General features: G+C 40.9%; 1 long non-coding RNA gene across 3 annotated transcripts in view; it reads right to left on the bottom strand.

The window, feature by feature from the left end:
* The window catches only part of LOC113606597 (uncharacterized), a 29891-nt gene extending 9597 nt beyond the window's left edge, over positions 1–20294 (bottom strand). Inside the window, exons 1-4 of one of the 3 annotated variants that reach the window (XR_003427622.1) lie at positions 19152–20289; positions 4966–5079; positions 4336–4480; positions 2314–4158 (exon numbers count right to left, since the gene is read on the bottom strand). This is a non-coding gene — a long non-coding RNA (uncharacterized LOC113606597). Of the gene's footprint in view, positions 1–2313; positions 4159–4335; positions 4481–4965; positions 5080–19151 lie in introns of those variants that run through there. The other 2 variants (XR_003427621.1, XR_003427624.1) reach the window with 2 other exon arrangements.
* Positions 20295–27072: the final 6778 nt, after the last annotated feature.

The following is a 27072-nucleotide window of genomic DNA, read 5'->3' as shown; positions in this document are numbered from 1 at the left end:
GAAGCTTTGGGAGCTGACCCAGGCTGCAAACTGACTTTTTGCCATGTGCACAATAAATGTTTGCTAATTACCCCAGTGAGTCACTTGTTTTACTTCTCTCTTTTATGAGCTTTAGACACACATACTTTGTGACTCTCTCTTTAATTGGCTGGAGGTGGTGTCCTGGCCTAAGCTGGGCCCTGGGCCCACCTCCCGGCTCTTCAATCCCCTCTGGTCCCCTGCCTGCCTTTATGGCCACTCGAGATGGTGCAGACTCATCTCACCGCTTCCCTTCCTCACCTTGAATCCACCTTCTCGCCAGGAAGCCCAAACTTTTCTTCTTGAAGGGCAGTGTTGAGAAGCCAAGATCAAGGTGACAAGTGTCCTCCTTTTTATTGCAGCATCATTGACTTAGAATATCGTGTTAGTCTCAGGTGTGAGACACCATAATTCAGATGAGACTTCCCTCAGGGAGGTCGGGCTGAAGGAGCTGCACCCGCGGCCTCAGTGACAGTGGGGCCACAGGGGGGCGAGCCCTCCTCATATAGCTTTACCTCCTTCACGTCAGACTAGCTGGACCCTCTTTGGGCCTCTGTCCATACCCTGTGGTGGTCCTGACATCAGGTGTTGAGCTGTCTCCACACGTGGACACCTGGATGTGCTCGTCACCCGCCTCACCCACCCATCTAGCCAGGCCCTCAGGGGTGCCCTCCTCTGCCCACCTGGGCGCTGGCACCCCACTGGCTGCCCCGTCCAGGATGCCCTGTGCATCTGACCATCCTCTCTGGCTGTCACGGCTCCCGCTCACAGCAGAGGACACAGGGTCACCAGCCCCTGGGCATCCGATGCTCCCAGCTCTACGTCCCAGGCTGGATGCACGTTCGAGAGCTTGGGCTGCCCGCTGGTCTTTTGCTTTGAGAAGCCGGATGGTGTGTGTCACCCAGAGCAGCCAAACAGAGGACCAGCCCACCATTGAGTGGCGGTGACCAGAGACAGACTCAGCATAAACTCCTGGCCCTGGGATGCCTGGAAGATGGCCCCATCTACAGAGGATGCTTTGTTGTGAAATGTGGGACACCCGGGTGGTATCCAGCTGGCACCAGGTTACCTTGACTTCACAACAGACGTGTTAGGATTTGTGCTCATTGGTAGAACCTGGGGTTGAAAAGCACAGTCCCTCTGGGGAAGGTTCAGTCTGACGTGGACAACCTGGCCCTGGGGCTGGGAGGGGAAGAGAAGATCGATCTTGGGGACATGGGGGTCACCGTGCCAGCCTCCAGAGGACAGCACCCGACAGGACGGAAAGTCAGGGACAAGCTGGTAACCTGTTCTGACCCCAAGCATGTTCCTTCTCTCTGGTAACTGACCATTCCCACCAGGGAGGGACTTGGCCATGACCGGTCACACACAGAGCCGGGTAGCTGCTCAGGCAGTTACCCTGATATGTCTCAGGTGCCAACACAGACACGTCGTCCTGGGGCAGTAGGGCCCTGGGAGCCTGGCTTAGAGCCACAGAGCCTAATTCCAATCATTCTGCCTCTAGCTGCAAAGGAAGTTCCCACAAATCTCAACCAGTTGACAGCTGGTGTCTGATTTCCCAGGGCCTCTTGTCTTTGGAGGGTCTGTCTCCATCTGCTGTTAACGCAAAGGGAGTTGTGTTCTCTGAGTTTCCACACCAATTTGCTTTGTCTGCTGCTCTTCATTTCTCAGAATTCCATCAGTAAGAACATCAGAGAAACTGTCTGTATAATCAGGGGTGAGGGAGATTGGAGAAGTTGATTAGAATTACCCAGATGTAGAGGCATAAAGGGTCCAGGATGAGGTAACAAGGTAGGTGTGAAGACCTTAGCTGATCTGCACTGTTGGCAGGCCTACATTTAAAAAATTTTTTTATTTTATGTTGGAGTATAGTTGATTTACAATGTTGTGTTAGTTTCAGGTGTGCAGCAAAGTGATTTAGCTGTACATATTCATACACCTATTCCTTTTCAGATTCTTTTCCTGTTATAGGTTATTGCAGAGTGTTGAATATAGTTCCTTGTGCTATATAGTAGGTCCTTGTTGTTTATCTATTTTATATATGGTAGTGTGTATATGTTAATCCCAGACTCCTAATTTATCCCTCCCCCACATTTCCCTTTTGGTAACCATAAGTTTATTTTCTACATCTGTGAGCCTGTTTCTGTTTTGTAAATTAGTTCATTTGTATCATTTTTTTAGATTCCACATATAAGTAATATCCTGTGAAATTTGTCTTTCTCTGTCTGACTTACTTCACTCAGTATGATCATCTCTAGGTCCATCCATGTTGCTGCAAATGGCATTATTTCATTCTTTTTTGATGTCTGAGTAGTATCCTGTTGAACATATGTATTACATCTTCTTTATCCATTCATCTGTCAATGGACAGGCCTACAATTTCAATCTGAGTCTGATCCGTATCATGGTTCCACTCTCTGTAAGTTCCTTTTAAGGTTAACGTGCCTTCCTTCACTTTTGATGTGCTTTGGAAATTTAACATTTTAGAGATCCCACTCTCCCTGGATTCCATGGGGGCCTGCCCAGCTGCAGCAGACACAGAACGTGAAGTCCCTGTTTGGTGGCCATCACCAACTGTCACTCGGTTCCTTACTACTTCTCTCCCAGGAAGTCCCTACTTTTCTCTCCCATAAACGCCATCCAGTCTGACTCAGGATGACTCTGCCTGGAGTCTCATCTCGCCTCTTCTTCCTACACGTTCCTAGCATCCCTCCACATTTCTTAAACAGCTTAAACAGACTTCTCTATCCAGCTCCTGAGCACTGTCTCCTATGTGCTTTCTTTTGGGGAGCTCCTCAGTTTACCTCACAGTGAGGACAGAGCAGGACCCTCTTGGGAAAGGTCAGTGATTCCCTCCAGGCAGTGGGGCAGGTGGAGGGCTCTTCTCCAAAGAACAGATCAGAAGTTGGGCTCGGGAATAAACCGCATGCCTTACTGTGCATCCACGGAAAAAGTTTGCTTCATGGTCTAATGGATTCTAAGATAGAAGAAAGCATTTCATAACAGGGCTTTTACTGTATTCGGAAAAATTCACACTTTAGCCAAATGAATCAGAAATGGCTTCTTTTTGGCCAAAAGTGTCCATATGTTTTCAAATGCACTAGCAAAGCAAAAGCACAGGAACATTAATTTGCTAAAAGCAGGGCAGAATCACATTTTCCCCTGGAAAAGCTCAGGGGTGGAGAAAGGGAATTGGACGTGTCCTGTTGGATTACATTGAGGACAAACTGCCATCTGGATGAAAGCAGGCGCTGGGGAATGGAGCCCCGCCAGCGCCTGTCTCCAAGGGGCTTCAGCTCTCAGCAAGTCTTCCACCCTCACTTGTGGGACTTCTCTTGGTTCAAGTTGGTGGTGCCCTTACAAGGACACAGGAGAATGCATAAGAAACACTAGTTTGACACAAATAAAGCATATTTTCAACTAGGCAGCTGAGACCATTGAGTTTTTAGAAAGAATTGGATGACTTTGTACTTTTAAAATCTATTTGAGTGGATCACTTTGAATGCATGTGCATTGGGGGTCATGCTCTTGGTTGAGATCCAAGAGCAGACTAGTCTTTGCAGAAACCCAAGCCCGAGGAGGGTGGATTGTGACAGGAGGGAGATGTCCTGCTCATTCAGGACCGACACCAGAATACATCCAACTTGATCTCGCTGAACGCTGGTGCTGATTGGGTACCAGTCTCCTGCTCCCCAAGTCAAGATGCTTTTGAAAAGTGCACTTGTAAATGAGTTTCTGAATTTGGCCACTCTTCTACATCCAGACCAAATTTTAGTGGTGAAATCCAAAGCAACCTGGCATCTGGCACAGAATCCGTATATTATGAGTCCCCCAAACTCTTCAAATGGTAACGAGAAACCCCAAGGTGCTGATGCTGAGTTAGGCATGGCACCTCCAGCCATGACTCCACCACTGGCATGTTTTATACACTTTTATCACTTAGTCAGATAAGGATAAGAATGGGCTCACGAGGGACCACCGTCATCACCAGGGCAGGACCTCATATTCGTATACTGAACATTGACCAATGAGAAGTCCTGGACTTGAGCTCCTGCTCCGCACCAGGTGTCACCCCCAGAGCTGCAGGTCACGCTGTGAACAGCAGTGCCTCCTCTTCAGCAACTCACGTTTTGCTCTTCCCTATGAGAATAACCGAGAAGATTCTTTAAAAAGTATTTATAATCAAGACATTTCATGGGAGATTTTAGGGATCGCAATATGGTGAGTGTGCTTATTGCAGATGAAGAAACCAAGAGCTGGGGAGATGAACTCCTACCGGCAAACAAATGGAAGCCAGTGAAAGACAGTCATTGTCACCTGCTTCACTGTCGTGACTTTGAAGTGGTGGTTGAGGATCCAAGGCCAGCTCCCCCCACCTCCTCCTGGCAAAGGTGACATAGCTACACAGCGATACGACTTGTGCAACAAAATCCAACACGTCCTGGTGATGCCTGAGGTCCCACTGCAAAACACATGCTATCAAGTTGCACCTTTCAAACACTTTTTTTTTTTTTTTTTTTTTTTGGGTACAGGGGCCTCTCACAGTTGTGGCCTCTCCCATTGCGGAGCACAGGCTCCGGACGCGCAGGCTCAGTGGCCATGGCTCATGGGCCCAGCCACTCCGTGGCACGTGGGATCCTCCCAGACCGGGACATGAACCCGTGTCCCCTGCATCGGCAGGCGGACTCTCAACCACTGTGCCACCAGGGAAGCCCCAATTTTTAATATAAGGCACAGTTAGAAATACACTTAATATCATAAGCTGGAACACAGATATCCAATATGGAAGATCACAAAACACCTTTTTCTCTTATTTTATGTGATGCAAGCTGATATTTTTCTTTTTTATTTTCCCGCCCCTCTCATCCCCTTCTCTGTCTTCCCATTTCCTCTCTTGTAATAAATTTATTTATTCTTTTACAAAAAGGATATTTCACCATCACTTACATTGATCTAACGATCTATTAATGGATCAGCCTCCAGTTTGGAAAATAATCTCATGACCTGAGAAGAATTCTTGTTCTTGTTCCCAGGAAGGCACTACAAGAATGTGCACAGCAGCTGTGTCGACAAGGGCAAAAAGTGGAATATCCTCAGTACCCTCAGCAGATAATATATCAAGGAAGAATAGTCACAAAAAGGAATATTAGACATCAGTGAAAGTTTCTAATCTGTAGGTACACTTATCATCTTAGATGACTATCAAAACCAAATGAGTGAAAAACAAATTCTAGAAGAATATGTACAGTATACATCCATTTATTCATTATTCAAAACACAGGAAAGCTGAACAATAAATTATTTAGGAAGAATATATATGCAGCAAAATCATTTAAAAAGAAGGCATGATTAATGTAAAGATTAGGATAACTGTTACTTGGGTGGAGGAGAGATTGGAGGAAAGTGGATGTGTTCAGAGAGATGAGCAGTAGGTCTCATAAGTACTGAAAACATCCTGTATATTAAGCTGTGTAGTGTGTATATAGAGACTCTTATTTTATTTTAAAAACTGTACGTGTACATGCTATACATATGAAACAATATAAAATAAATATTAAAATTGTAAGTAAAATAAATGTAACAGATTTAGTATTTTAAATATCAAGTGTTCATGACTATATTAAATAATATGGTCAGAATGAGAAAAAGTAAGAAAATGTCCAAGAATAAGGAAGAATAAAATAATCATATATCCACATATAAATTGTATTTTGAATAAAATTAATTAAATGGTAAATATTGATGATATACTTTACATAAAACATATATTAACTCTATATGCAGTGTGATATAATTGTGTATGTATATATACACACATACATATTAATATTCATACTTGTAACCCCAATACCTTGTTGAGAATTTTACCAGTGTGATAGCATGAAGGTGTTTTTGATTTTTTCTATACATTTTTCAAATCCTAAAATGAGCACAAATTACTTTGCAAGTTAGAAATGGTAAATGAGTCATTTTAAGTGAGTCAAACTTAGAAGAGTGGTCTAGCTTTTTGTCCTAGTCTGTATGGGCTGCCATAGCGAAATACCAGTTGGGTGGCTTAAACAGACATGTATTTCTCATCATTCTGGAGGCTGGGCACCCCAGGTCTGCACCAGCAGCTGTGGTGTCTGCTGAGAACCCTCCTCCTGGTTTGCAGTGGCCGTGCTCACATTCTCTTCTGTTAAATCAGAAATCCCATCACGGGGGTCCCACCCTCATGGCCTCATCCAACCATCATCACTTCCCAGAGGCCCCACTTCCAAATATCTTCTTGTTGGGGATTAGAACTTCAACATATGAACTTGGGGGACACAAACATTCAGTCCATAGTGCTCTCTCTTCCCTAATCTCTGACAAAATGTCAGAGAAGCCTCAAAAATATCTGCTAACGCAGCACGGTCTGCAACGTAGACACCACATTAAATTAAGACAAGAACAACCATGCTTAGATGTAATTCAGCCTCAACACTTGGTTATGTCAACTCCTTAGGACCCAGAAAGAAAAATATTTACCCATTGGGAAAGTGGGAATACAGTTTCAGATCCCAGTGCATAAAAGGGACAAAATAGAAAACTCCACCCCAAGTTAAGAGGTCCACTCAAACCGTACCCACTCACTCAGCTCTCCTTTCTGAGAATCCGCGATGACAAGCGGGGCGGGGTGTAGACTCTCCTTGTGGGGTGTCTTGCCAAGTGAACCTTCATCCCTTGGAGCTATTTATTACCTGTGAGCTCCACAGACTCAGTCCAGACACAGAGTTTTCTGCATTTTTAATTAATAATTCCAGGTATTTAGAAATATTCCAGGTATTTAGAAATACTCATTTCCATGCACCCATATTCTCTATAACATTCATGTTACTCTTTTAGAAAGAGACACAGAAAAATTATTAATGGAGATGTAAAGTGTAAAAATATTAAAGAGAATTATAATCAAAGGAAGTTATTTTATAGGATTCGCCTCATGACTATGAGTCTTGGTCCTTTTAATTTGGAAAACATAAGATGTTTACCCCAGTTTCCATGCATTTTAAGAGCACGTATGAAATAAACCCCTCCATACTATGTTGTAGTTTTTATCTTAAAGTTGATTTACTTTTCAAAAATTAAGAAAAAGAAAAAATAGTCTTTTATATGTATGCATACATTTACCAGTTCGGGACTTCTTTCTAAAGATCCAGGTTTCCAGCTGTTATAATTCCTCTTCTGCCTGAAGAAATAACTTTATAATTTCTTATAGTACAAATTTACTGGCAGAATATCCTCTCAGCTTGTATTATTTGAAAATTATTTATGTTCCTTTATTCTTGAGGAATAATTTCTTTGGTAATAGACCCTCTTAACAGACATTTTTCCCCTTCATTTTTGAAGGATAATTTGCTGGTAATAGATTCCAAGTTAGCTGACTTTTCCCCCTTTCTTTCAACATGTTAGAGAGATTCTTACATTGTCACTGTCACCATTGGTCCCTTAGGTGTAAGTGATTTTTTCTCAGGCTATTTTTAGGATTTCCTTTTGTGTATCTCTCACAGTTATGATGTGCATAGGTGTGGATTTCTTTGTATATATTCCACTAGGGTTTGTTTCACCAAATTTGGGACATTTTTGCCCTCTCTTCCTCCAAGTGCCTGTCTGTTCCCATCCCTCCCTCCTTTACTGATGTCCCGACCATGGATGTGAAACCTCTTCATATGGCCCCTGGGTCAGCTTTTATCAATCTGGATTTTTTCTGAGCTTCAGTCTAGATTGTTTCTATCCAGGTCTCTTTTCGAATTTATTCATCTTTATTCAGCATTTTCCATTCTGTTGTTAAGCCTACAAACTGTATGTTTTTACTTCAGATATTGTAACTTTGTGATTTAGAATTTCTGTTTGGTCCCATTTCCTAACCTGCCTTTCTCTGCTCTCTCCTCCCATCTGTTCACTCTGTCTTTCCTTCTTCCCTATAAATCCTTGATTTACAATGTTTTTTAAACATTTTTATTGAAATACAGTTGATTTACAATGTTGTGTTAGTTTCAGGTATACAGTAAAGTGATTCCATTATACATATATATGTATATATATTCTTTTTTTACATTATCTTCCATTATAAATTATAAGATATTGAGTATAGGTCCCTGTGCTCTACAGTAGGTCCTTGCTGATTATATATTTTATATACAGTAGAGTGTATGTGTTAATCCCAACCTCTTAATTTATCCACCCCCCCACCCCCTCTTTCCCCTTTGGTAACCATAAGTTTGTTTTCTACATCTGTGAGTCTGCTTCTGTTTTATAAATAAGTTCATTTGTTCCATTTTTTTAGATTCCACATATAAGTGATATCATATGATATTTGTCTTTCTCTGTCTGACTTACTTTATTTAGTATGATAATCTCTAGGTCCATCCATGTTACTGCAAGTGGTATTATTTCATTCTTTTTTATGGCTGAGTAGCATTCCAGTGTATATATGTACCACATCTTCTGTATCCATTCCTCTGTCAATGGACATTTAGGTTGCTTCCCTGTCCTGGCTATTGTAAATAGTGCTGCTATGAACATTGGGGTGCATGTATCTTCTTGAATTAATGTTTTCTTCCAGATATACGCCTAGGAGTGGGATTGCAGAATCATAGGGTAGTTCTATTTTCAGTTTTTTAAGGAACCTCCATGCTGTTTTCCATAGTGGCTGCACCAATTTACATTCCCACCAACAGTGCAAGAGGGTTCCCTTTTCTCCACACCCTTACCATGTTTTGGTTTTTTTTTCTTTTTTTTGCTGTACACGGGCCTCTCACTGTTGTGGCCTCTCCCATTGCGGAGCACAGGGTCCGGAAGTGCAGGCTCAGCGGCCATGGTTCACGGGCCTAGCCACTCCACGGCATGTGGGATCCTCCCGGACCGGGTCACGAACCTGTGTCCCCTGCATCGGCAGGCAGACTCTCAACCACTGCGTCACCAGGGAAGCCCCTTACCATGGCTTTTTAAAGTCCTGTTTGCTAGCTCAATTTCTGGACTCAGCAAGCCATTGTGTTACTTATTTTCTCTTGTTTGTAAGCCTCATATTACTTTGTATGTCTTATGATTTGTTATGACATGTGGGACATTGTATGTGGAAGGGAACTGGAATATGAAATAGTCTCATTGTTTTAATAGTTTTAATTGGCTTGCTTGTTTCCAAAGGATGTGAGGTCTTTTCTCTGTCTGTTGGATACAACGAGGAAGTGATCATACTTCACCAAACATCATGTTGAACTAGAACCACACTGTTCTTTAATAGGCACGAGCTCCCCTCTGCTTAGGCCAACCTCAGTTCTTCCACACCTATAGTGATGCGCAGTAGAGGGACTGGTCTACATTTACTGTGTGTGATTGATCCAGAAGGAGGTGGGATTTGGCCATACTGGGCCCTCAGTCCCAAGCTCCATGACAATAAGCAAAACTGTGCAAATTGTTTTTCAGTCCTTGCTTCTCTACCTTTTTCTTTTTCTTATTTTTCCTTTTTTTCCCCTAGAAAGCTGGGGTTGAGCCGGGGATAATTATCAGGACAAGCAAATTATTATTTCCTTTGGCCCTCTTCCAGGCTCCAGTCCATATCACCATCTCCACTTTGCTAGCAGCTTGGCTGAACTCACTCACCTTGACCTTGAAGAGTCTAATATTCTTTGAGGAACTTTATCCTCCTGCTGCCGTGACTGCAGGACATAGCCTCTGTGCCCAGGAAGCTTGCACGGCTCTCTGACCACCTATGAAGATTCAACAATGCCATCTTGCATCCACCACTTGTGAATATTTTCATAGATCAGGAGTGCTTCCTCTGGACAAATTTTTCTTTGATTCTTTGTTACTTCCATTATCAAGGATTATCAGCATATGATATACGTTAAAATATCAATAAGGAACGTGAATAAGAATATAACCTAACATTAAGTATTTTCCGTAATAACATTGACCAACTGTGGGAGTAGCAATGCTTTCAACCATCTGCTTTATGCTTAATGTTCTGGATTCTGAGCAGGAAGGAAGGTATTTCGAATTGTCCCGTCTGTACAGCGTTACTAACCCCAGACTCTGTGAGGTTGGTGGGTGATAACACAGAGTGTTCAGTTGCTAAACAATCATAGATGACTCTGAGTCTGTCAGGAGCTACCAAGACAGTGGAGGTTGGCTAACTCAATTTGTTGCAACCATGGCGATAAGGTCAAGGTTATTATTTCATCACGTGGTGTGGCCAGTTTGCTTCACCCTGTTCTGAGGTCACTGACATCTCCCCCTCCCTCCCACGATCTGGGCTGACTTCTACAAAGACGTATTTGGTGATAGGATGTGGATGGACCAGCGCAAATCCATCCATCTGTGAATCGTGCTTCCCATACCTGTGCCGTTATACAATCTGACATTTCTGTCTGCCAAGTCTAACTCACCTTTCAAAACTCCACTTCTACACACCATAGCATGTGGTACATGATAGCTGGTGAGAATCCACTTCAGTGACACAAAATACAGCAATGTTTTCTTCTTCAGTTAAATCATGTTTGTATTAAAGAATAGTTGGAGCTCTATTCATAGTACACTTTGATGGCGTATTTCTTGAAATGATGCTGCTTCTCTAAATATGTTTACCTATGATGAATTAATTATTTCTCTTTGAAAAATTATTTTAAAATGCTTTTGAGCTATTCCTTGACTAGAATAAACATGGCAATATTAGTGCAAAAATGAAAGGAGTTATAACTCACAAGCCCATATAATTATTGTGTTACCAGATGTTTCAGAAAGTACAATATACAGATATTTAAACTGAGTCTTGCTTAGTTTAATAGGAGCTTAGTGTTCCTATTATTCTTAGAAAGGACTGGATATGGGGATAAATTTTCTATTTCATCTTCTGCATTTTTGAAGAAGTAATACACAGCAAAGGTTTAATAGACGATCACAAACTCCTGCATGTCTTCAAGAACTTCTTAATGAGATGTTCTATCTCCTCCACACACACACATCTAAATTAAGTGGAAAAGTCCTTTTCTATTGAGTTTAATAAGACTACCATGAAAAGAAAAGAAGATTCCATACAGATATATTCCCAAACTCCAGTCCTAAAAAATGACTATGTGCTTTAGATATGAAATATTTGCAAAAGTTCATTAAAAACTGATGGCCCTTAGAATACACAATTTTTAAAAAATGGATCTGCAAGTAGCTCTAGTTCCAAGGAGAGGGATCAAACCCACTCCCAAAAGTTTGGTCCAAAAACTAGATTGGAATTTACACTAAGAATAAAAAATGAGGCTGTTATCTATAATTGGATATTTTCCCACTGAGCTGTATTTTTCTTTCTGGGCCACTCTGGCTTGCTTTCTCCTCTTAGATTTTTGTTCTGTGTTGTTTTTTTATGTCATTTAAGTTGCTTTTGTTTTATATTTGTAAAATGCTTGTACAATGTATGACTATGTCCTATTCTCACACCAAGGCTTTCGTTTCTGAAGTGTTTTTGCCACTTTATTCATCTGTTTTACAGGATCTATTCTACCAGAATCTTTGGAAGAGAAGCTATGTGATGAAATTGTTCTATCTTCCTTAAATAGTTTAGTAAATCACATTATCCTGGGAGATAAAATAATAAAATATATTTTCTTATGTCCTAGAAAAGAGAAGGGAGTAATTTATGAATATATTTAAGGAAAAGAGCTGATTTTCTTAGAATATTTTCATGATTGCTGCATTTAGTTAAGACTATGAAGTTTTCTAAGTATTTTCTGGAGGTTGTATCAGATGAAATGGTGGCTAAAATGTTCTGTGTAAGCAAAAAAAAAAATAGAACTTTAATGATTGGGGACAAGAATATTAGAGGAGGTTAAAAGGCAAAGAATCCGGTACGTGGTTAGAAGATGTATTCCAAGTAGAAGAGAAAATTAGAAAACGTTTACTTCTAAGAGGAAAGAAGTCTGTTCTTCTATATTAAAGTATCCAGTTTTAATGATCTGCTTAGCTGGACTGCAATACATACCCCCATCTTTGTGTCTGTAATGAACTTTGTGTGTGTTATGGGAAAATTGAAGTTGATAAAAATTTAGAAAGACTTGGAAAAAGCAAGAGATATTTTGCAGAGAGAGGAGACAGAGCGATTAAAAATGCATTTGAAAATAAGCACGAAGCATCAAATGTTAAAGAACCACGTACACATTGGATAAGAGGAGGCTAGTGTGGAGTTCAGGGTCAGGGGTGGGGAAGGGACTGGGTCAAGGTCGTGAAGGGCCTTTCCTACCATGCAAATGAGTTGTTATTCTATCCTGAAGATCATGGGAGATTTGCAAAAGGTATAGATGAAAATAAATGAATTAGACTTGTAATTTTGACAGTTCATGGCACTGTATCTATAGAAATACATTTTGAGAGGGACTTGATTGGGTTGGAGAGACTCAGTGGAAGGTATTGTGTAATCCAGCACATTATGATGAAACCCAAGGGGATATAAGGATGGAGATATGGAGATAAAATCAACAAGTACTTGTAAAACAAAACTAATAAGTCTTGGTGATTTATTGGATTGGAGAGAGGGGAGTAGCCAATGGTAACTCGTGAGTGACTCACAGTCTGGGTCATGCTACGGGTGGACACATGGCCAGCTGAGATGGGAAACTCATCTCAGGTACACAACCACTGGAGGATAACAATTAATTTAATTTGGGATATTGAGCATGAGATGCTGCTGGGGCAACTAAATTGTGAGCTGTTGTTATTAATTATGTGCTTGGTGATTTTCCCAGTAATTTACATATAGTAGCTTATTGAATTTTCAAAAAGCTCTCAGAGATGGGTAATACTATTAACTCAACCGTACATTAAAGGAAACCGAAGCATAGGGCTGCATTCTGATACTCTGGCAGAGGATTATGATAGGGATGTCGACTTGGGAGATCAGGGCATAAAGGGCACAGCTGCGACCACGGCAATGGATAACATGGAGACGGGTGGAGAGTGCAGAGTGAGAACAGCCACGTGTTGGGTTTGGGATCCAGGGATGTAGCAACATGAAATATGAATGTCTGTGGACCTCTGGCAGTGAGAGCCCTGGGGTTGGATAAAAGTTATTAAAAACACAAAAAGAATGTAAATTAGAGCTTCCACCTCTATCAAACATGTGTGACCTGAACCAGAAATGAGGACGTTTTTAAGAAGGCAAAGTTAGGTGTACCACGCCATCACTTTGAGGCTTGCCAAGTATTCATATTCATCATTTAAGAAAACAATGCCATTCATCTTGTTTTCATTCAAAACATAGAAAGTAAATTATATCAGGTATTCTGTATCATACATATTTCTTGATTCAATCAGTAAATATAGTACTAATTTCCATTTTTCTAAAATTCAAAGGGAATATATAATTTTATTTTGTCATATTTGGTTATTTCTAGAAAGGAGGGCAGTATCTCTATGCTCTTTCCATGCCTCTTCTTTCTACCCCACTCTCTAACTTTCACCATTTGGTTCTTGCAGCAGATATTTTTCAGTGTCTGTTTCATGCCTGGCTTTTGTCCTATGAAGAGAACAGATGGTGAAAGTTGCCCATGTGGACCTTGTACTTAGCAATTGTCTTTATTAACCATGTGAAAGGAGGCTGCTCAGAAGGGGCTGAGGGCTAAGTTAATGTGACCATCATCCACACGGTCTTGCTCACATTCAGGTCCTCTTCTTATAAACAGAACACCTATTAAGAGCTTCTCAGGAATGTCCTTTACTCCAGGAACTCAGTGGCACTTCAAGAGAAATTTAGTCACTTTCCCACACATTTAGTGCAATGGTCAATATTTCTGTAAATGCTTGGCTAGACTGTGTCCTGAAAAGACCCTTGAATATTTACAATACATGACAAAATTAAGAAGGCTTTGGTTTTCTATTAATGACAGAAAAAAACTATAGTACTCCTCTCCTTAGTTCTTGAATCTTCAATTAGATATGAGATTACTCTAGATTTTTGTATGGAGTTCATATATATATATATATATATATATATATATATATATATATATATATATTAGCCTTTTCAGAGCTAAGAAAAGGACAGTAACCCAACTCCAGCCCATTCTAACTTTCCTGCCTTACCTAAAGATGGAAGAAACAAATAAATACTTGGCAAAGTCAAAAATCAGGAGCAGAAGCCTTCTAAAACATAAAATAATTCTGTATTTTCCCTCCCCTATACCTTACTACCACTTGTTAGGCTCCAGTGAATTACAGCTGAAAGAGCTGCAAACCTCAGGTTTTCTCTGAGGAGGAGTACTTAGGGAAGCCTACAGTATACAGTGGAGACAAACACATATAAACTAGAAGAAATGGAAAGATCGGGCATACAACACTAGACATAGCTCAACTCCTAACCAGATTAACATAAAATCTCACACTAAAAGCTTGTCTTAGTTTCTGTTATCAGATTATCATGCTCAACATTCAACAATAACAAAAAATTATAAGCCATGTGAAAAGGCAAGAAAAAATAGTCTGAAGAGAAAAAGTAAGCATTGTAGCCACACTCAGATATAACACATGTTTTAGAATTATCAGAGAGGGAATTTAAAATAGATGTGATTAATGTGCTAAGATCTCTAATGATAAAAGTGACAATGAGCAGGAATGGATGGGGATTATAAACAGAGAAATGTAAACTCTAAAAAAGATTTGTAAGGGAATTCCAGAAATCACAAACAGTGAAACAGAAGTGAAAAATGCCTTTGATGGATTCATCTGTATACTGGACAAGTCTGAGAAAAGAATCAGTGAACTTGAAGGTATGTCAACAAAAACTTCCAAAACTGTATACAAATACAAAAATGGGTTTAAAAACACAGAAAATAATATTTAAGAGTTGTAGCATGATTTCAAATAGTTTAACAAGTATGTATTTAGAAAATTAGAAGGAAAGAAAAAGAATATGGAGCAGAAAAAATATTTGGAGTAATAATGGTCAAGAATTTTCCAAAGTTAATGACATGAACTAAACCACAGATCTAAGATGCTCAGAGAATACTAAGTATGATTAATACCAAGGCACATCATACTCAAACTGAAGAAAATTAAAGATAATCAAAAAGGCCTGAAAGACGGCAGAGGTAAGGACAAAACAAACAAATAAAAACTTTATCTATAAAAAAAGAAGGATAATAAGTACAATGGACTTCTTGTCAGAAACCATGAAAGCAAGAAAAGAGTAGAGTGAAATATTTAAAGAGTTGAAAGAAAAAAACTTGCCTACCTAGAATTCTGTATCCAGTGAAATTAGTTTTCAAGAATTAAGGGCAAATAAGGACTTCCTCAAACAACAACCAAGGGAATTCATTGCTAGCAGACCTGCCCTGCAAGAAATGTTAAGAAATACACTTCAGGAAGGAAGAAAGTGATAGAGGACAAAAACATGGATCTACACAAAGAAAAGAAGAGCATTAGAGATGGAATAAAAGTAAAATACAATCTTTTATTTTTCTTATTCTTTATTGTCTGAAAGGTAACTGTTCAAATAATAGCAACAATATGTTGAGTGATATTGGATAAGTGAAATGAATGACAGTTGTGTCATAGGGGGTAGGAGGAAGACATTTGGAAATACTGTTTTAAGGTATTTGCACTACATGTAAAACATTATACTATTATTCATAGTGTACTTAGATTAGTTAAAAAGTCATATTGAAAACTTTAGGGCAACCATTAAAACCATTTAGAAAAGAAGTATTCATTGATATGTTAAGAGAGGACAGAAAATAAAATCATATAAATGCTTAATGAAAATCAGAAAAGGCATAAAAAGAGGGAAAGAAAGAAAAAAAACAAGTAATAGAAAACATGGTAAATATTGATTAAAATATATTGATAATCAGTTTAAATGTTAAAGCTCTAGGTCTATCCACCTCATTACAAATTGCTCAATTTGGTTTCTTTTTATGGCTCAGTAAGACCTAGAGTCTGTCATACAGAGTGAAGTAAGTCAGAAAGAGAAAGACAAATACCATATGCTAACACATATATATATGGAATTTAAGGGAAAAAAATGTCATGAAGAACCTAGGGGTAAGACAGGAATAAAGCCACAGATCTACTAGAGAACGGACTTGAGGATATGGGGAGGGGGAAGGGTGAGCTGTGACAAAGCGAGAGAGAGGCATGGACATATATACACTACCAAACATAAGGTAGATAGCTAGTGGGAAGCAGCCGCATAGCACAGGGAGATCAGCTCGGTGCTTTGTGACCGCCTGGAGGGGTGGAATGGGGAGGGTGGGAGGGAGGGAGATGCAAGAGGGAAGAGATATGGGAACATATGTATATGTATAACTGATTCTCTTTGTTATAAAGCAGAAACTAACACACCATTGTAAAGCAACTATACCCCAATAAAGATGTTAAAAAAAAGCTCTAAATACACTAATTAAAAGACAGAGATTATTAAAATGGATTAATAAAACAAAATTCAATTCTATGTTGTATACAAGAAATGCAACTTTAAATATAAAGACTTAGATAGATTAAGATAAAGGGATGGAGAAAGATATGCCATGCTAACAATAATCAAAAGAAAGCTGGAGTAATTACATCATATTCAGACAAAGCTCAGAACAAGGACATTTACCAAGGATAAAAAAGGGCATTACATAATGATAAAGGGGTCAAGTTTTCAAGAAGACATAACAATCCATTACATTAGATCAAGCAGGCAGAATATTGGTGGGATATATTTGACCCAAACAGCACCATAATTCAACTTGATCTAATCGACATTTATAAAATATTTTATCCAACAACAGCAGAATATACATTCTTCTCAAGTGCATATGTAAAGTCACAAAGATAAACACACAAACCAATTTAAAAGAATAACAATTACGCAAAGCATGTTCTCAGACCATATGGAATTAACCTAGAAATCAATAACAGAAAGATAGCTGGGAAGTCTGAAAATATCTGGAGATTAAACAACATGCTACTAAATAAATATGTTACATGAGAAGTCTCAAGAAATATTAGGACAAATTTTGAACAATGAAGATGAATATACACTTCATAAAATGTTGTGGGATTCAGCAAATGCAGTACTTTGAGGAAAATGTATAGTGTTGCCTGTGTATATTATTAAAAAAGAAAGATCTAACATCAATAATTTAAACTTCCATCTTAGAAAATTAGAGAAAGGCAGGCAATTTAGACATAAAGAAAACAGAAGAAACAAAATTTTAGAAATTAATGCAGAAATCAATGAATCGAAAACATAAAAATAAAGAAAACCAAATAAGCCAAAACTGGTTCTTTGAAAAGACCAATAAAATTGATATAATTCTAGCCAGGCTAACCAAGATAAAAAGAACAAAGATAGGATACATATTACAAATCTCAAAAATGAAAGAGTAGTCATCACCACCAGATCTCACGGACATTAGAGGATGGCAGAGGAATACCGTGAGCAATTCTATGCATTTATAACTTTGATGAAATGGACCCATACTTTGAAAGACACAAGCTACCAAAACACCTTCAAGGGAAAATGTTCTGAATACACCCACATCCATTAAGGAAACTGAACTGATAATTAATAACTTTCCAACAGAGAAAGTCCTAGGTCCAGACAACTTTACAGGTGAATTCTACCAATCCTTTGAGTAAGAAATTATATCAATTCTCTACACTCTTTTCCAAAAAATAGGAAAAGAAGAATTACTTTCTAACTCAATCTTTGTAGTCAGCACTACACTCATACCAAAGCCAGATTAAGACATGACAAGAAAGGGAAACTACAGGCCAATGTCTCTCAGCCCCCACTGGTAGGAATACATTGAACAGGCACAGGAGACAGCTGAAAGCACCCCCTCCACCCCTGTGGATAAATCTAGAACAACTTGAGCAAGAAGAGAAAGTAGTAACGGATTATAACTAAAAGCATAGCATACATGTTCATGACTACAAGCTGATATCAATGATTGGGTAAGTAAATAGAGGTGAGAGAAGAGGCCAATCTCCCTGCAGAAGAATTTCAAATGAGGAGGAAATCATTCCTCACTCCTTAAGTGTGGACTTTCTCGTGAAGAGTACATTAAAGAGAGACAAAAATTAGTAGGCTTCCAGTGAGAAACCTGACAGACAGACACTCCCTTAGTCAGGTGATCAAGGTTTACATCACTAATAATAAATCACCTTGAAAGTATGCAACTCTGATAAAATGTGTTGGAAACAGCACTTTCCCTCTCAGGGCTTTCTCTCAAAACACTGTGATCCCTGTCCAACAATGAGAAAAACACGGGACAAATTCCAAAAAAGGGCATTCTGCAAAACACCTGACAATACATCTCAGAACTCTCAAAGTCATCAAAACAAGAGTGCCTCTCACCCCCAGGTGTCATGTGCTATCCTAGATGGGAACTGGGACAGAGAAAGCCCACAGGCAAAAGCTTGACATTTGAATCAAGTATGGCCTTCCGTTAAGAAAAATGTGTCAACATTGGCTCATTAATTGTTGCAAGTGCAACATCTTGATGTAAGAGGCAAAAGAAAATGAGGAAAGCCTTTGTTTTGCAAGCATTTATGTTACAGTTTTACAACAAAGTGAGGTGATTAACATCTTTAATCTCTGTATTACAGAAAATTAGTCTCAGAAAGAGTTGCTGCTATGCTTAAAGCAAGTAAGACTCGTGGTTAGGACTTACTTCTCGTCAACACCAGGGTCTGTAGACTCAAGTTTCTCCAATAACCTAAACTCTAAATTTCCTTGGAAAACACTCAAATTTCTCCAGGCCAGGATATAATGAATACTAATAACTATGGAGGCCAAGCCCTGTTCTAGGCACTTGCTCATTTAATAGAGAAAATAATACTTAGTTCATGGAACACTTTGAAAATTAAACAAATCAGTGAATTTGAATGTGGTAAATTTAACAAAATGGTGAATTTTACATTAATATGACAAGCTAGTACTATAAATGGAGATTACACAGCTGTAATTTACATCATTTTTGTCATGTTATTCGTATTATTAGACATATCTCTGATATGTCTGGGTGCATAGAGAAGGGCCACAACATCCAGGTGCTTGGTGTTTGGACTCTGAGTCCTGGCTCTCTGGACCCCTGGTGGGGGCAGCATAAATATATGTGTCAGCAATCCAGGAAACTTACCAGGTAGACCATATGTGAGGGTGGCCCCAACACGAGTCGCCAAGCGTGATCACGGATTCTGAGGTTCAGAGTTCCAAGTAGCCTCAGGGCGGTGGCTTCTGTTCTCACCAAGTGGCAGTCGCAATGCTCCCTCACAATTTCCCTCCTAGATCCACGTTCACACGGGTGGTGTGGCCATTCCAGGGGAGACAGTGAGACAGATGCTGCCACCTGGATCTGGAGAGGGGCCCCTTCTCTCAGGCCAGATGACACCCAGTGAATTGGAGTTTTTTCAGAGAGTCAGATGAGTGTTTCCTCTGGGGCAAATGCAATTCCTGAGTCACAAGCTGTGAACACAGATCTTGGGCTCCAAGAAAACTTTGGCTTCACACTGGCAAAGCTCCCTGAAGTGGGTATTCTTAGTAAGTCAGCAGTACCAAGAATAAGGCCATATCCTCCTAGCAGCATCTGAATGCACTTGCCGGTACACTTTAATCATTCCTTGGCTTCTGAGAGAGACAGAGAGACTTGGGCTACAAAGCTAGACATTTTGCTTATTTGCACATTTTTGGAATCAGCATGTCTTCCCTTTTCTTTCCTTTCTATTAACACAGATGTGTACAAATGGCTCTTCCACGGGCTAAATTCATGCTCAATATAGCCCTTCTCAAGTTTCCAGTTGTTGGGTGAAGTTGTCCAGCACTTCTATCCTCTTGTTGTAAATCCTTCCAAATATAAACTCAGTCTGCTTTTACAAGCACCGTGTGTTTACTGCACATTTCCCACTTCTCCATTTGTGAGCTGCGCGAATCCCTCAGGCTCTAGCTTGGGTCTCTTTCTCTCTGCTCATCTGTTCTCCCCACGAAAGCTCGTCCACTCTCAGGGCTCTGACCAGCCCCACAAGCTTCTCCCCCAAATGTATATTGATGTGTCATGGGATCACAACACTTTAAGCCACATAAATCTGAGCTGACAGGCAATGTGTCTAAATAAAAATAATGACGATAAGCAGATAGATGACTTTTTACAGCCAAACAGCTCACTAGGAAGCTTTATTCTCACACAAATCTAATAGCCTTAAAGCCAAGCCCACGAGTTTCCCTGCTGTTCACCCATTCTGTGATACCTGCCCAAAGACTCCTGTGGATGGAAGCAGCATTCTCAAAATCACAAGGTTCTACAGGTCAGCTTGGTTGTACTCATTCCTTTAGTATCCACACCAGATGGCAAACTATATGAGTTCTTCCATTAAAATGTCTCTCACATCACTTCCTTTTCTCAGTTCAGATTGCTGTCATCCAAACAGATGATCTTGCCTCGCTTCCACCATAGTTTCTGACCTTGACTTCCCAGATTTGAGACTTTCTTCCTAAAATCCACCCTGGATCTGTCATGACACCCTCTCGTCCTAAACCTCCAGGGGTCTCCCACCCGCCCACATCAGGGTAGGCTCATTGTTTTGTTCCACCCCCTTTCCCCACCTGTCCATAACCACACACACCGCAGTCAACTTTCCATCCCAAATCCACACAGGAATCTCACTGTCTCCAGAAAGCCAGTTCTGCTTCTGTTTTTGCTGCTCCCTTGTTGGAAATTTCCCTGGATTCTCCACTATCTATCCACATCCTACCCCGTTGTGGAGGCCCACTCACAGTCTCTTCTGTATTGTATATTATTCTTCTACACAGTAACCTTTTCTTTCTAACTCAATTAAATGCTCTTTGGGATCCAGGGCCACTGTGTCTTGGAGGTCTGAATAACACCCAGGGTACTGCCATCCACCCTTCTCAGGAAGCTCTCATTTAGCACCGTAATTAGCATTTGATAACTTCCTGTTACAGCCCCTGTGCTGTCCCAGGCTTGGAGATGATCAGTGAACAAGAGAGGCATCATCCCTGGAACTTACCTGTGGCGGTGGAGAGGACATTGATAAAGGATCACAAAACTAAGTCATTGATTACAAACTCTGAAAATGCTCCTACGGAGGGGAAAGCAGAAGGGAGTATGGCCAGGACACTGAAAACCCCTGCAACTTATTTCAAATCATGTTTTTCCCAGAAACAGGAGATCTTATTTTTTTTGTTAATAACATTGGTGAGGGATTTATTTACAGAGGGGATTTCAACTGGTTTCATTTTTTTCATATCTACACACAGAAACTCCTTTCTATACAATTGTAGAACTCATCCAAGATTGAGCTAAGGATAAACACATACTTGAATTGCTTTCAAAGTCTGTCTGTATATATAAGATGCAACTGAGGGATGGAATAAATGTAAGTTAATCTCCAGCTACGGCGACGAAGGGACTGACCCTGCCGCTGCCACCATCCTATCGAAGTGATTTTTCCAGGGCAATTTTTGTTAGTAAGTTCGATAACAAGTCATGTTTTGTGCTCCTCTGCCCAGATCCTGCTCGGAAGAAACATGGTGACTTCTGCCTTAAGAAAGTGCCTCAGATCCTGTCTGACAATGTGAACTCACAATTACACGGGATTCCCCAAGTACGTAATCACCACAGAATTACACAGGGTTAGGGTTAGGGTTAGGGTTAGGGTTAGGGTTAGGGTTAGGGTTAGGTTAGGGTTAGGGTTAGGGTTAGGGTTTGGTTCAAAAACTATTAGAACGGCAGTTTCCTACTGTAGGTTTTATGGACTTTTAGAAGAATCCACTGATTTCATTTCCCATCAATTCTCATTTCCTGTCAATTTTCTTTGAAAATTCATTTCCTGCTGTGTGCCTGTTTCTCAGTTTATCCCATCATCAGTTCACGACCAGTTGTGGCCTTCTCCGTTAGCTAGGAAGTTATCATTTCAGTGTAGTTTTTATGGAGCTAGAGGTTGCTCACATGTCCCAGCGTTTCACGAGGGTGAAGTCACTGGGTCTCTGGGGGCCGCATTCATGTCCCCAGGACGTCCACTGCTGCTTCTGCCCGAAAGCTGGGTCGTGGTCCAGGAGCCTTGTTGTCAGGAATGAACTGGTTTGTTCTAACTCCCAGGTGTAATTCTGAGGAAAATCTGTTTGTTTGTTTAATCATTGAGATAGACATACGCAGTGCAGAGGAGACACAAATCTAGACTTTACTGCTAGACAAATAAGCACATGCACATGTACAGCCACTTCTGGGATCGGGCCACACCCCCCCCCCCCCCCCCCCCCCCCCATCCCCAGATGGCACCACCCGCTTGGAATCAACGCCTGAGCTCAGAGCCCCGCACAGTCCAGGGTGCGGCCAGGGGCTGGGCAGGCCGGTGCCTGGAGCCTCAGGAGTCCCACCACCAGCAGATGGTGAGGCCTTGAGTGAGCTATTGATCACCCTGGACCTCAGTTCTCCTGGCTGTACTGCAAAGAGGATGTGTCCAGCGTCAGGGTCACCGTGTGAATCTCGGAGCTTGTGGATGTAAATCTCTTCTCTGTGTCTGACACATCAGGGCTGGTTCCCTTCTCCACACTCACCGCCCACCCTGCAGCCAGGAAACTGCAGCGAGGTGGCTGCCGACACGCTCTGCACCGTCCACAATGTTACTGCTTCCTGCTGTGTTTGCCGTCACCAAAACCCGAGGACTGGGCAAGGGCCACCTCCGCAGCACTTCTCATGGTGCAGGCCTCCTAAGACCGCCAGCTGTGGATGCCTAAGGATGACCGCACAGATGTAAGTATTTCCATTTGGAACCTACTAGAACAAAATACATATGCTTGTATACGTGCATATGTGTGTCCATACATGCGTACGCATGTCTAGGTATGTATCTGGGTATATGTGTTTAGGTAAACGTATGTGTGTCCACATGCATGTACGTGCATGTGTGTATGCATGTGTAAGTGACCATGTGCACGTGTGTGTGTCATGCACGCAGATGTGCAAATGCATGTGTGTTTAGAATGGTGCTTGGAAACATGCGTTTTTAAAATGTTGTTGGATATTCTTTTGACACATTCGCATTTGAGAACCACTATGAAATATTTGATATTTCATTTGGGACTTCATGAATTGTATTTGGTGAGTAATTTGGTGTTTTTCGGAGAAGTGATGGTGACTTTCCTGCAGTGGATACCCAAGATCTTCAAATTCACCATCCAGCTGGCACTTTCCCCGTGTCCTCTCTACACCTGCCAGATAACATCCAATTCAAAGTGAATTTAGTAACTGTCTCAGTGAGAAAGGCTGATCCCAAGATACATTTTTCAAGATGACTCTTTCATAGAAACACAAAGCTAAGCCACCTATAGGTGGTAACCTCAACTCAAATGAGCAAACCATCGCTGACCGCTTACCATGGGCCAGCAGTGTGGCATGAGGTCAAGGTCTTGCCCTCAAGCTTCTCAGTTTAGTCTCAATATTTGCTGACTTACAATTTATCCCTTTGTTCACCTGCCGTCTGCAGGCGGCCCTCAGTCTCCACGGCCCAGCAGATGATGTGGCTTCATTGCCAGTTCCACCAGCTTATTCTAGCATCCACCTCGTCAGACCTGGGTGCCAGGGGCCCCGTGTCTGTACCCTTTTAAATCAGGTTGCCTCTGGCCACCTGCCCTACATTCCTAAACTTGCAAAGGGGAAAAGGCTAAGACTTCCTCAGAATCAAGGCATTTCCATTAGTAAAATCTGTATTTTTCTGTTCAATACAGGTTGAGTTTTAAAAATATCCTATTTGGCCATTTTCTGATTATTCTCTTCTAAGTTCATAATGAAAGGCAGCTTTCTGTTAAATCACGAAAGCCAGTTAACCAATTTCCTTTTCAAAGACAGCGTGGTTATTAGGAAAACATACTTTCGACATGAGGCACTCAAAATCCGTGACCTTACTCCCATCTGTTTCATGTAGAAAATAGCTGAGATGATCATGTCTCTCTGGTCCCAGTGTGAGTAGAGACCCCTCTGCTGGCAGCGTTTGCATCTGCTGTTACCCTGTAGAGTCCTGCTTTCACAACTAGGCAGAAGCCCTTCAAAGACTGACATCCTGTCCTATTTGTGCCCAATTCAGCAAATATACTCTGAGGGCCTGCTGGATGCCACGTACTTTTCTTGGTGTGGGGATAGAGAAGCAAACAGAGAGGCAAAGCCCTTGCCTCATGGAAATCGCTTTCTGGTGGAAGAGATGGGCATTCAGTGTAATGAATAAGTACAGTTTATAGTATTTTAGGAAGTAAGGAGTGCTGTGGCGATGAAGTAAAGCAGAGAACGGCAGCCCGGAGAATCCCCAGCACTACTCAAACGTTATTGAGCAAAACTATATTCAACCAAAAGGAAATAGAAGTTTGAAAACATTCTGACCGTGGAAGATAATATTTAAACAATTTAATAGTGTAGTATAAAAATGCCTCGTTAACCGCAACAAAGAAAATGATGAAGGATGTAATAGTGCCTGTAGGACAATGAAGGAGTAATTTCCAGCATGTAGAAGGCATGCCATCAACCTTGTTCCATAAGGAATAAACTGTGAGTAATATTACTTGCTATGTACCAATTCCTGGAATCCTACTCAGAACCCAGTGGGTGCTAAATAAATATTTTTAATCACTAAGTGAACGAGAGAGGAGGTTGAAGATGGAGGAGATCTCATTTTTAACAAACGAGATTGGGGTGAAATCTGACGCACTTGGGCACCCTAAGGAAAGAATCGAAGGTCATGATTGAGGACAAGGGGTCTGCAAATGTACCTCTTTGTTGAAAAAACATCTGAATAACCCATGGCAGCTTTACATTTTCTCTTTGCTCATTTACAGCTGGGAACAGACTATCATCCTCATTTGGACAAAGATTTATTTATCTTAATTTTTAAAAATACTCTAATGATTTGTTTAAATATTTTCATATCTCAGTATGCTTGGAAAGCCTTGAAGACAGGATGGCTACGTGAAATCACATACACACACTCACACACCCAGTGGTATTAATTGGAGCTTAGTGGGTTTTTCTTGGTGGGGGGGTGCTTCCATAGTGAACAAAACTCACTTTGCCAGAAACCACATCCTTTCTTCCTTTGGTAAAACATTAAGCTCCTTCCTGACAACCTGGTTCTCGCACTGCTTCCCTCACAGCCCCCACCCGCTCCGGCCTAGGTCTACCCTGACTGTCTGGGTGAATCGCGTGCTCCGTCCCCCAGAACAATGTTTGGTCCAGAAGAAACGGTGACCCCATCAGGCCAGGCAGCTCTTTCCAGGAGCTTCCTGTCTGACTCTCGGGGGAGGAGTCTCCTTTATGTTCCTCCCAACTCTCTAAGGAAGATATTCCTGAGCTCCCAGCATCTGTGTGGCCATGAAATAAACAAGAGCATGAAGCTGACACAGGGAGAAAAGCAAAAAGCAAAGACAAAATATGGAGACATTGTCGGTGGGGGTGGGGCAGACAGGGAGAGAGTTTGCTGACAGCGGTGCTGCCAGATGCGCCGACTCTTTCAGGTTTTTCGATAATTCTGTCGTCTACCTTTGTACTTGTCCTGTAATCCTACTTTTATTATTCTAGTTCAGGTTGGATTTCTGTTACAACTGAAAAAAATATGGATTGCCACATAAACTAGACACAGAAGTGTGGTGATGCCGTGAAAGAGTCCAAAACATGGCTGGTTGCAGTGACCCTGAAGACCCTTGGGTTCCTGCCACTTACAAAGAGGGCACCTCGTTCCAGCTGCTCTTCTGAACTGGGTGCATCACAGATCCGACTGTCACAACAAAAGAGAAGGACGGTGATGTTATTCCCATTTTACTAAAGAATCCTAGGCTCATGCAAGTTTATGTAATAAGTTCATGCAATAAAGCAGAGTTTTGTTTAATTTAGAAAAGGCAATACGTGTGTGTGTGTGTGTGTGTGTGTGTGTGTGTGTGTGTAAGAGAGAGAGAGAGAGAGAGAGATGGATTAAAGATTTGGGCTAATATGGAAGGATATTAGTTTAGAGACGAATGACAGCAAGCCTTCGGGCCTGGGCACAGGAGACAAATCCCTCCTGGAACAAACCCCAGGACCACTTTCCAAAGGCCTGGAGCTCCATCAGCTGCAAAGCTTCCGTTTGATGGCAACCAAAGTGGTACTGTTAGTTTTTTGGAACATCATAAAAAAATCTTCCTGTGTGAGGATCCACATCTGGCTCTAGTGTCAGATCCTCCAGGGCTTTGGCTCACTTATTTTCAACAATGGTATCTGTTGATAGGGATGGACGAAACCAGCACCCTCTCATTTTCAACAAAATACATCTTTACCTGGTTTTGAAAGTTTCTGGCAAATACATTCTGCACAAAATTGTTTTTCCTTCAATCACTGGATTTGCAAAGAAACGTTAAACCATGTGCACTTGATTAAGTTACTCTTAAGTCTTTGAAAAAGCTCTTTATAAGAAATGTTTAATGACCAGAAATCCTTGGAAATCTCTTTCTTTGAACCAAATCTTCCCATTTTTGTTAAAATGAAATGAAACTTGAATTTCTGAAATCGGTGCCTTGAATTTGATTCTACAGTTGGCTCTATTTGACTAAATGTAAAAAAGATTGAAAACTCCGTAAGCAACTTGAATTATATAGAATGTGTTCTATGTTCTTCTTTCAAAATAACACTCTACCATTGTTGCTTCCTGAATGACATTTACTTAAGTAACTGTGACTATACATCTCATGAAAATTAAATTACCTTTAAATTTAACAATGCACTGTAAGTATAGAATTGTAGTCTTGTAGTGTAAGTTATAATCTTTCAGTATGTAAACTATAAATAAGATAACCAAAAACTAGTGATTTGAAGGAGTCAATAAAACTTTCAGAGATGTGTATCTTGAATGTTGGGAGAAGAGCAGCTGTTAAGTAGGGTGTGGTCTGCTGGTCTCAGGCAGTGTCCACATACTGTTCACGTCTAGGGGTTTCTCCTGGGTCCAGCACCCCACTGGGCACCTTCCCCTTAATTTTCTGCCATGGCCTCAAAACCAACTTGTCTAATAAGGCAAAATGTCCCCTGTTCT

Source organism: Aethalodelphis obliquidens, unplaced genomic scaffold (genome assembly GCF_003676395.1).
Source record: "Aethalodelphis obliquidens isolate GAN/ISIS:26980383/991018 unplaced genomic scaffold, ASM367639v1 scaffold3, whole genome shotgun sequence".
In the NCBI taxonomy this organism is placed as follows: domain Eukaryota; kingdom Metazoa; phylum Chordata; class Mammalia; order Artiodactyla; family Delphinidae; genus Aethalodelphis; species Aethalodelphis obliquidens.
This window is presented reverse-complemented; position numbering and strand designations above follow the sequence as displayed.